Below are 12,446 nucleotides of genomic sequence, written 5' to 3' on the forward strand. Positions count from 1 at the left end.
TTTGGTTTTGGGTTTAATACCGCTTTAATGGGCACTGTAATCCCTAAGAGTTATCTTCTCTCATTTTCTCCCATTTTGTCTGTTAAATATACAATTGAAAGTGTTTTCTTATATCTGTTTAATAAGCCCAAACACTACCTTTTGAACCTACCAAAAATTCAGGGAACTAATCACTTCTTGTGCTCTCTGCCTGTGTTGACTGATATCAGTTGGCATTGTTCCCAGTTATCTCTGTATACTACAGAATGCTGCCCCCTATATTATTGGGAATAGTAGAGGGGAAATGTTCTGTAATCCTGGCAACAATGCTCCTCCATAGATACAGTACAATGAGCAGGTGTTGTCATGCTGGGACAGGAAATGTGTTACCCTCAGGATCACTAGGTGAAAATAAAATAAAACATCCTGAAAACAAAAAAAAATGAATGCAGTCACCACATGTAAGGACTGGTCAGTTTCAATATATAATATCTTTGTTTTTGTATTTCAAAACTTAAAGGAATCTTCCATAGCAAATCATTACCAACTTGCATTATCATATCATAGTCAGAGTTCCCTTTTCACAGATCTGACCTGTTGCTGTAGGTTACAGCAGTTTGTACATTATGTTTGCTAACTGCACCGTTTTAGTGAATTGGCTTCTGTGGTTGACAAGTGCCCCCAACCTGTGGTCTAAAGGCTAATATTTCTCCTGTGAAATGGTGATCAAACAGTTTAGACCAAGGGAGCTCAACCTGTGGCCTTTAGGCCACATGTGGCCCTCTGAGCCCTTTTATGTGGCACTCTACCTCTAACCAGGGAAGCACACTTTTGTTATAGCCTGAGGGTTTGGTGCGCTTTCTGAAATCCCACCAAAACTTCTGAATGTAGGAGTGTTGGTGTGCTTTCAGAAAGTGCACAACACCCACAAAATATAATAGAAGTCTATGGCAAACCGAAGCTAACTTGCAGGAAAGCAGCAGGTGCAATGCGCTGCACCCACAGGGGGGATAAACTGCAGCACATCAGTGTGAAAGCAGCCTCATAAGGGGCTAAGGACAATAAGGACTTGTTTATATTTGCAGTTTGGGGGATGGTAAAATCCCATAGTTTTTTTTACCATACACCCTCAACCACTGGTGTAGCATCAGGGGTCGCAATGCTGATCCAGCTCCATGCTCCACAGGGCCCATGTGGCCTCCCTGTCACATACTGTACAACACTTGGACAAGACAGGCGGCGAGGGCGGCATATACAGGAACCAATCCTCTTCATTTTTCTCCTACAACCACTGAAAGCCTTCTTCTCCTCCTCTCCTTCCCGCCGGCATTCAGTGGCTGCAGGAGATAAATGTTTATTAAGCTATTCAAAATAAAAAATTCTAAATTCTGAACCATTTCATTTCATTGTGGCTCAGTTACCAAATCACTTAAGTATCCCTCGCTCTTAAAAAGGTTGAGAGCCCCTGGATTAGACCATTCTTCCCCACCACTTTTGCATATGGGTAATCATGTATGCTAGGTTGAAATACTTGCTTAGACACAAGCCTTGGATGGGTCATATTGTTTCTGCATGTCCAGCCTATGTCTCTGGCTGCCAAAAAAACAGTCAACACTGATTATATGAGGAGTAAGTATTGTGCTCCTTGTTGGTGAACTACTCAGATCACAACTGATATGTTAATTGAATATAAAGCTGACCATCTATATGTAGAGCAGTGTTTCTCAACCCTCCTTCAGTCAAGGCACCCTTTAAAAGTATGGACAGTCTCAAGGCACCCCAATTTAAAATGTAAAAAACTATTTATGTAATTTATCAATATTCACACATGCAGGACAGCCAAAGTTAGAGGTGGTTTATTCCTCCAAAGCAAATACACTTTTTCACACTGGTACCAGCTAGTATTCCAGTGTTTCTCTTCTCCCTCAGTTTTTCTCCATCACTCAACTAATGTGACTTCAATGCTAATGAGAGAAGCAGGGGAGGGTCAAACAAGGATGCTGTGTGACGACCAACATCCAATGACGTCATTGGTTGTTGGGATGCCAGCTGCTAGAAGGTCGTAATGGTGCATAATGAGAACCTATGGCTTTGTGTAACTAAAAGGCAAGCTTGATCTATCTCTGGCTTGTATACAATTTTTGGGCAATTTTTAGAATTTTGCCAAGACACCCCTGAAAAAAACGTCAAGGCACCCTGGTTAAAAAAGGCTGATCTAGAAGTCATAAAACCTCCAGGTAAAAAAAAAATCTTGAAATTATCACTGCAGAAATATTTGTAACAGGAATGCAGTTTTAGGAAAATTGTAATTTACAGCTCACAAAACATACACTACATTGCCAAAAGTATTGGGACACCCCTCCAAATCATTGTATTCAGGTGTTCCAATCACCGCCATGGCCACAGGTGTGTAAAATCAAGCACCTAGGCATGCAGACTGCTTCTACAAACATTTGTGAAAGAATGGGTCGCTCTCAGGAGCTCAGTGAATTCAAGCGTGGTACCGTGATAGGTTGCCACCTGTACAATATATTTATCCTTGAAATTTCCTTGCTACTAAATATTCCACGGTCAACTGTTAGTGGTAACAAAGCGGAAGGAACTAGGAACAGTAACTCAGCCATGCTGAAGCACACAGTACACAGAAGTTACCAACGGTCTGCAGAGTCAATAGCTAAAGACCTCCAAACTTTGTGTGGCCTTCAGATTAGCACAATAACAGTGTGTAGAGAGCTTCATGGAATGGGTTTCCACCGCCAGGCAGCTGCATCCAAGATTTACATCACCAAGTACAATGCAAAGAGTTGAATGCAATAGTGTAAAGCACACCACCATTGGACTCTAGAGCAATGGAGATGTGCTCTCTGGAGTGGCGAATCACGCTTCTCTGTCTGGCAATCCGATGGACATGTCTGAGTTTGGCAGTTGCCAGGAGAACGGTACTTGCCTGACTGCAAGTACCAAAGTGTAAAGTTGGGTGGAGGGGGATTATGATGTGGGGTTGTTTTTCAGGGCTTGGGCTTGGCTCCTTAGTTTCAATGAAGGGAACTCTTAAGGTGTCAGCATACCAAGACATTTTGGACAATTTCATGCTCTCAACTTTGTGGGAACAGTCTGGGGATGGCGCCTTCCTGTTCCAACATGACTGCGCACCAGTGCACAAAGCAAGGTCCATAAAGACATTGATAAGCCAGTTTGGGGTGGAGCAACTTGACTGGCCTACACGGAGTCCTGGCCTCAACCCAATAGAACACCTTTTGGATAAATTACAGTGGAGACTGCGAGCCAGGCCTTTTCCGCCGACATCAGTGCCTGACCTCACAAATGCACTTCTGGAAGAATGGTCAAACATTCCCATAGACACACTCCTACACCTTGTGGACAGCCTTCCCAGAAGAGTTGAAGCTGTTATAGCTGCAAAAGGTGGGCCAACCCAATATGGAACCCTACAGACTAAGACTGGGATGCCATTAAAGTTCATGTGCATGTAAAGGCAGGCATCCCAATACTTTTGGCAATATAGTGTAAGTCCCACATGCACCTATTGCCACTTCCACTCTGACAAGCCTGCCATTATTCCAGTAACTTGCATTCTGCTACAACAGCAGCTCAAGAAGAGATCTTCTGGGTCATGATGAAGAACCACTATGGTGCAACTTAGTTTCAAGTCAAAGAATGACAGTGGCATCCACTTGGGTCCCCCACAAGGTTCTCTTTGATACTTCCTGGTACCATTAACTATTCTATTAAATAGAAATTATTAGAACATAGATCTGATCTTTGCATGAGCCACAATCCAAACAGTAGTTTGAATAACTTTGGTAGCAATTTGTGTGGAAAATACTTATGGGAGTATTTACAACAGAAGTCTCTGCCCTGCAGGACATGTACAAATGTTAACAAAATGACACAAATACTGTTTAGTGGGTAAAAGGGTCTCTCTTTCTATGCAACTTCGAGGGCAGTATTGGAAAACCACCAATTTTTTCAATTACATGCTTGTAGAGATGTGCAATGTGCAAGACGGAAAACCTTGTCTCATTGTGGTTTCATTTGTTAAGTACATATTTTTGTTTTATTATAATCATTATGTTAGAAGTATTTGTTTTCATAATAATTTGTTGTTTCAGGAGAGTATATATTTGTTGTTCCTAATTGATTTGTATTTTTTGGAAGTTCTGCTTTTCTTTTGTTATTTTGGAAGATTGGCTATTTTAGTTTTAATGTAATTATTAACCACTTTGCGTCGGCCATACACATATATGCAACCTCTTGGCGGGTGGACCTTAATGCCGAGTGGTCGCATACACTCACTGGCCACTTTATTAGGTATACCATGCTAGTTTAAGGCTGGATGGATCGATGCTTTCAAGTTTTTTACACCAAATTCTAACCATACCATCTGAATGTTGTTGCAACCAGTCTGCCCATTCTTCTCTGACCTCTGACATCAACAAGGCATTTTTGTCCACACAACTGCCATTCACTAGATATTTTCTCTTTTTCAGACCATTCTTTGTAAACCCTTGAGATGATTGTGTGTAAATCCCAGCAGATCAGCAGTTTTTGAAATACTCAGACCAGTCCATCTGGCACTAACAAACATGCCACGTTCAAGGTCACTTAAATCCCTTTCTTCCCCACTCTGAAACTCAGTTTGAACTTCACCAAGTTGTCTTTAAGATGTCTACATGCCTAAATGCATTGAGTTGGTACCATGTGATTGGCTGATTAGCAATTTGTGTTACCAAGCAATTGAACAGGTGTACCTAATAAAGTGGCCAGTAAGTATATATGCATTTCTGTATAAACAACTTACCATGCTGAGCGCTTGCTCCCTTCATGCTCCTGCATGGTAACTGGCAGGGATGGGTAAGCTCCCGATGCATACTTGCTACAGAGAGCTTTCCGATCATGTGATGGCTGTGACAGCCAATCACAGCTGTCACATGACTTGAATGCCCGCTTTCGCCTCCTAACATCTAGAAGCTCTTAAAGGAAGAAGCTCTTTACTAAGTTGAATTAATTTCCCCATTCTCAACTGACTTTGTTTGTTGGGCTGTGCATATACAAATGAAATGAATGGTCTCTCAAGTTCAATCCCAGTACAAAAACAATCTTATTAGGATATTCATGTTATACTCACTAGAATAAAAACAAATGGATCTGAATCAATTTGGATAATTTGTTGTGTTGTTACGTTATTTTGGATGCTTCAAACATTAACAAAAGGACCAAACTATCGCATCATGTCATCCTAAGGAAATGAATGAATAAGAATGACATTGTTGTTTTTGTTATTATTTATGTCTGATTAGCTGAAATTCATTACTATTGTGATTCGAATATATCCAAATCTCTGAATAATGCAAACTTCGTCAGAATTTCGATTCATAATGAAATGAAATGCACATGTCTACCTGTTGAGAGATGCTTTTAAGTTGCATTTGGTGTTATGTAACAGTACAGTTCTCACTAATAGCATTAGTGACACCACATTCTGGCATCACATACAGTAATTAGCATGTGTAAAACATTTTTTTCTTATACTGTATGTTATTACCTGGTTTTAATATAGATGCAGCAGCACTCCAACCTGATTCATTTCCACTAGAAAAAATTACCTTTTTTAGGTAGTTTTCTATGCAACACTTAGTTTTTTATTTGCAGGTAACAGGCATAATTGACCAGTGGGAGTAAAAGCCACAATAGAAAGGCTTTACTTGCAAAAAAAGCCCTAACTTTGTAGAAAACAGTTTGATAGTATAGTTTGTGTGCTTTTTTTTGCAATACAATACTGCATTATCTTAAAAGTTTAATAAAATGTCTAAACAGAGTGCACCAAAACACTTCCAAACTACAACCCCACATTCCCTGAAACCTCCTTCCATCCTTGTATATCCAAAATATTGAAAAGATAGACTTCAGATATGTGGGTACCACATACATAAGGAGACAAGTGACTATGCACCAAAGAATTTGGCTGGAGCAGCATCTCAAAGATACCAGTCAAATGCAAAAGACCCACACTCATTGTTGGGACTAGGTCTAAGAGTACCTAAGTTCAAAAAGGATAAAATATGCCCCCTTGCCATGAGCTGTAAACTAGTTTAGCAGCATAGGTTGCAAGTCCTGTCCTTTCAGTATCCTCCTTCCTGCTAAAGACTGCTTACTCTGCCCTAACACCTTGCCCAACCCTACTGCACACCTTCTAATTCCTCACTTTACACCCTGGACCTCTTCACAAGATTCACCATTTGCATCCACTACAACATCTGCAGATTCAAACAATAGCGAGGAAAGTCTGACAAAGGGTTTGAGAGACTTACTTCAAGAAAGAAGAGGGTCATGATGGGGCCACGCTGAACATGGTCAAGTGCAGGCTTTAACCAAATTGTCTCTTATCCCTTACCCACCATCTCCAGCAGTATCCATGACAAGGGAGGTGCTTCTTCCACAGCTGCTGAAAAGTCCCCTAATCACCCCTTTGTGCAGCATCTCAATCTCAGCTTGGCAAAACTAATGACTTTACAGCTGCTGCCATTCCAACTGGTAGAATCAGTCCTCTTCCACCAGTTTGTAGCCTGTGCCGCACTACAGTAGCAGGTACCCAGCTGTCATTTTTCCTAGAAGAGCAAAAAAGTATGGCAATGCTGATATCTCTGTATCTCTATACCATGCAATCAGTAGGAGGGTTCACATGACCAAAGACACTTGATCCAGCAAACTAAGGCAGAAATGGAACATCTTCATGGCAAGCTGGATACATTTGATGGTGACCAGGAAGGATGCAGGACAGGACACAGTGATGGATCTGGGGGTCCCACTCCTTTTCCTTCACCTCAGTGACACTGACAGCACAGTCATCTCACCCACTCTTCTCAGTGGCCTCAGACAGTGCCTCCTAGGAACCATCAGTCCTCCCCACCCCCAAGTGCCCCAGAGAGATACTGGTGCAATGGCCCAGGCAAAACATTGTCACGCTTTTTTGAAGCTGGTATGCCTATGGGACAGGCCACACTGGGCTAGAGGCACCTCATACTTTTAAGGAACAGGCAGGCAGAGTGGGGCTGACCTCATGTCATGTGTGTACAGCCCCAACTGATATGCAATACACCCACACACTGAAACTTAATGATTGCCATGCTGCTGTTGTTTCATGAGCAGCACAAGACCATCACCAAGTCTTTGGCTCCTGATCCAGGACTTAACAACATCATGCTACCATTTAAAGTGACAACTAGCCTTTATTATTTTCAATATATTTTTGTTGTTGAAATGGTATTGTTTAGTATTCATGTTCTCATATTTGTCTAAAGTTTTTGTGTATTAATTTTGACACTTCCTATACTAATGGTCATGTGGCTTTGAATATGACCCTGAAGAGGGGAAATTGTATTGATATCGGATTGATATGGAGATGTACTTATGTTCTTTCTAGCACTGATTAAAGGGGCCTTCTTGGACCCTCTAAACACATTGGGTACCTTTCTTGGATTGTACCCCTGACTTTTATCAAAATAAAGTTCAAATGGACCTCTTAGCAGTGGAGTGGCGCTTCAATGCAACTGTAACTATACATAGACGTTTTCTGCATTCAGCTCAAGCATTATCTTTTCCTGCAGTCTGCTGTCTTTCCAAAACTGCACCATGTTTGCTCCAACACACACTGGACGATGGCTGCTGGGAACCCTGATTTTCATGGGGAGGAGGCTTGCACATATGAAAACCGAGTAAATGGCTGCAAATGGCTGCATTTTTTTGCCATTTTCTTGAAGCTCAAATCACTTCGAGTTGAGCTCCCAGTCAACCTAAATCCTAAGTTCATCCCTAGTGTTTAGTCAGGTCTGAATTCTGAATATTCATTATTAAGAGACTTTGGTGGACTTGGTCCCTGTGTTAGCAGTTGTTTCTCTGCGAGAATTTACAGTCTTTCTAAATACTGCTTTCTAATCCACCCTAAGGTTCAGCTCAGATTTAGCCTAAGAACTATCCCAAGATGAGGCTCTTCTCTGACCTGCTGCCTTTGAACAATCTAACAAAATGTAATTTACTGAATATAACTATGTATACCTGCTTTTAACATTTAAAGGAGAAGTATAGCCAAAGCTATTTTGGCCATGTGTCTCCTGTAGGTAACAGGAGTGCAGTTTGTTCGGCTGACAGGGGGCTAAAATCTGCTATCGGTTGACATTACTCAGCCGGTCTAGGCTCTGAAAAGTTCCTGACCATTTGGTTGGGTCCACCAAGAAGCATTGACTGGCACCTGGCTCAGAGATCCTCCGAGTGCCTGAGTCAGCCCCTCCTGCCCCCTCCAGAGAGTGCTGGAGGGGCAGAGCAGAGAGCTGGAGACCGACAGTCACAACTCTCTTCTCAGAGCAGTGAGGAGAACTGAACATTTGGCCGTGTTTGAAGTCCATACTTCTCTTTTAAATTAAATTTAAAAAAGCCTTCTTATGATAAAGTGCTAATAAAGGCACAGTGGGCCTGTGCTAATATATGGCAAATATGTGGGTTTCCCTTGTATGATTATCAGCCATACATTTTTCTCCATCACCAGTAGAAATACAGTAGTTGTTCATAGGTGTATTTTATATTGGGGCAATATTCTAAGTCAGGTCAGGAGCAGGAAAACAAGTAAATGCTCTGTGTAAAAATACGTGATCCCAGTACAGGGGAGTTAATTTGCATCAAAAAGTCAGCTTGTTGGATATAGTACAGATGCACAATGGAGGTCTTCATTTGCTGTGGAGCAAGTCTTGACTTTTGGCTTTTCACTGCACATTTGAAGATGATGAGAATACATCTACATATCTAAGTCACTCCTGTTCTTAATGTACTCATTGTTATTTGTGTCTCAAGCTTAGTGTTCTGTTAGATTGAGGTTTAGCACAACACCTTGGAAAAGGGCATTGGCATGGAAATGTATGCAACAAAACTACATTTTAACACAAATTGTTGAAATAGGTTGGATTTTGTTTTTGGTGGTTTTTTTTCTTGCTAACTAGCTAGTAGGTGTGATGGGGAAATGTTTGTATCCAATGTTGTGTGCCTCCAGGCTACCTTGATGCAAATCTGGACTTGAATTGAGGTATAGATGCTGTATTTAGAAAAACACTTCCCTGGGGTTTTTGGCTTGTGGATGTGATGCAAATATATGGGTAACTATACTCGTGTTAAAATTATTTTACATACATATGTAAAATGCTGTACAAGCCTTTTTGTTACTTAGTGTTGCTGTAGGTGTTGCAATATATTGACTAGATATAATTGGTCAAAAATTCCAACATGCCTTTCTTATATGGAAATATTCTTTGTATGGTTGGCCTACAGAACTCTTCCAGAAATGTCATTTTCTGCTCATGTAATTGGCGTGTTGCCATTCCCGGCAGCCTTTCTCATATTATAACGGGGCTGATCTTGTGAATACTGACTACAGCACGAATATCCTCCCACTCAGCAAATAGGAAGTGGAATGTGAGTGGAATTACTGGAATTGATTTACTAAATCAGTAGAGGCTGTTCACTAGGCAAAGTAAATATTCACTTACCAAAGTATAGGGGGGTATTTTCTAAAACTGGCTGGTGCAAAATCTGGTGCAGCTCTGCATAGAAACCAACCAGCTTCCAGGTTTTAATGTCAAAGCTTAACTGAACAAGTTGAAGTTAAAAGCTGATTGGCTACCATGCACAGCTGCACCAGATTCTGAGAACGCCAGTTTTAGTAAATCTCCCCCTCTGTGTTTACTTAGCATAGTGAATAAGGAATAGACTATGCTCACTCGTTTAAATGCAAGTGAAAGTTCATTTTTTTTTAAAATTTACTTTAGACATGATTGGGCATTCAAGGTGAACACAGCTTCACCTTTTTAATAAGCTCAATGAACATGCATTTAGTAAATTGTCAGCAACAGGTAGGGCTTTGCAATGATGTTTTTCAAAAGCAATGTACTGTATATAATTGATTCAAAGAGAATAACATAATCTTTCTCATTGATCCTGACTCCTAATTCAGAAATCTTTTTAAACTGATAACACACTGGCTGTTGGAAAGCCATACATTTAAGGGTTGTCACGAAGCATGATAATATACAAATTATGGCTCAATAAATGCCCCATTTTTTAAAGGAGCACTTTGATAATAAAAAAGAACTACAAATATGATCTGGTTTTATACTCTCTAGAAATGCTAAGGGCCCTTTCACATTGATCAGTTTTTTATGTGCTTTTGGTGTTTAAAAAGTGGAACAAAAATGCATGAAACATGTATCCCTTTAAAACCTATGGAATTCTTTACACCAATGTAATGCAGCTGCAATGTGTTTTTAAAAGTCCTGCATGCTGCGTTTTTGGTGTATGTTTAAAAAGTGCTTCAAAGATGCACCCGTGGTCACATGTCCAAGCTTCACAGGTGCACGATGAGGCAGTAATCCAGAAAACACATAACAAATAAATTGAAAATGCGCATTTACGCTTTTACTGCGTCTGGGAGGATCCCCTGATCCGAGACGTCATCATGCACACTGGCTGGGGTCTTGGCGGAGTTTTACTTTCAGTTTTGAGTTGTGCTTTATGTCAATCCCTGTATTAGCATTGTGAGTAGCTTTTTACCTAAATAAATGTGGAACCTTTTAATACTACACTATGAGCTTGCCCTGCTTCTTGCTCTATTCCTTTGATGATTTCTGGATACCAGAGACCCTAAGAGGTGGTGTGCATTCTGGCTTGAGGTTCTTTTATCCTGACATGGGTTAGACTCAGTTAGTCTTGAAACTTTTATAGGTGTGTGACAGCCAAGTGCGTGTTGATCTCATAGCATTCAGTGCTGCTATTCTGCTAACCGGTAGTGAAGTACAAAAGGTGTCATGTAAATCTTCACAGTGGAATAACTGGAAGAATATATGGACTATTTACAGGTTGCGTTGCACTTATTTTAAATTTTGAAATATACATTTATATTAATTTTTATATATAATATTTAGAGATGAGCGAATCGAAGTATCCGAAGTGGAATTCGAGTCGAATATCGGAAAAATTTCGATTCGTGCCGAATCCGAAAAACAGCCTAATTCGGACGCGCGAATCGAAATTTTTCCGAAAATGGCGGCTGACATGTGCGGCGACGGAGCGGGGATGTCGGGGAAGGCGCGCAGACAAGGCGCGCTGCCCCATAATGCATTCCTCAACGACATGTGATCGCATCAGCCAATCAGCAGCCAGCCAGCCAGCACTGTGTAATGGTCGAGGTATATATAGCGGCCATTTTGGAAATCTTCATTTGCCTGCAGTCATTGAACAGAGGCAGACCGCTCTGTACTAGGGACAGGGACAGAGTTAGGGCCACAGAAACGAGAATTGGGGACAGAGAGAAGTTACTTAGGGACAGAGAACCATTACTCAGGGACACAGACTTGTTAATGAGGGCCACAGAATCGTTATTTAGGGACAAAGAAACGCTAGTTAGGGCCACAGAATTCATACTCAGGGACAGACAGAATTGTTACTCAGTGCCAGAGAATTGTTACTTAGGGCCACAGAAACGTTATTAGGGCCACAGAATTTTTACTCAGGGACAGACAGAATTGTTACTGAGTGCCAGAGAATTGTTACTCAGGGACAGACAGAATTGTTACTGAGTGCCAGAGAATTCTTACTCAGGGCCACAGAATTCATTCTCAGGGACAGACAGAATTGTTACTCAGGGACAGACAGAATTGTTACTGAGTGCCAGAGAATTGTTACTCAGGGACAGACAGAATTGTTACTGAGTGCCAGAGAATTGTTACTCAGGGACAGACAGAATTGTTACTGAGTGCCAGAGAATTGTTACTCAGGGACAGACAGAATTGTTACTGAGTGCCAGAGAATTGTTACTCAGGGACAGACAGAATTGTTACTGAGTGCCAGAGAATTGTTACTCAGGGACAGACAGAATTGTTACTGAGTGCCAGAGAATTGTTACTCGCACAGACACAAAATTGTTACTTGCACAGACACAGAATTGTTACTCGCGCAGACACAGAATTGTTACTCAGGGCCACAGAATTCATACTCAGGGACAGACAGAATTGTTACTGAGTGCCAGAGAATTGTTACTCAGGGACAGACAGAATTGTTACTGAGTGCCAGAGAATTGTTACTCAGGGACAGACAGAATTGTTACTGAGTGCCAGAGAATTGTTACTCGCACAGACACAAAATTGTTACTTGCACAGACACAGAATTGTTACTCGCACAGACACAGAATTGTTACTCAGGGCCACAGAATTCATACTCAGGGACAGACAGAATTGTTACTGAGCGCCAGAGAATTGTTACTCAGGGACAGACAGAATTGTTACTGAGTGCCAGAGAATTGTTACTCAGGGACAGACAGAATTGTTACTGAGTGCCAGAGAATTGTTACTCAGGGACAGACAGAATTGTTACTGAGTGCCAGAGAATTGTTACTCAGGGACAGACAGAAT

Source organism: Staurois parvus, unplaced genomic scaffold (genome assembly GCF_062004578.1).
Source record: "Staurois parvus isolate SC_StPar_1 unplaced genomic scaffold, SC_StPar_1.0 ptg000104l, whole genome shotgun sequence".
Taxonomy (NCBI): domain Eukaryota; kingdom Metazoa; phylum Chordata; class Amphibia; order Anura; family Ranidae; genus Staurois; species Staurois parvus.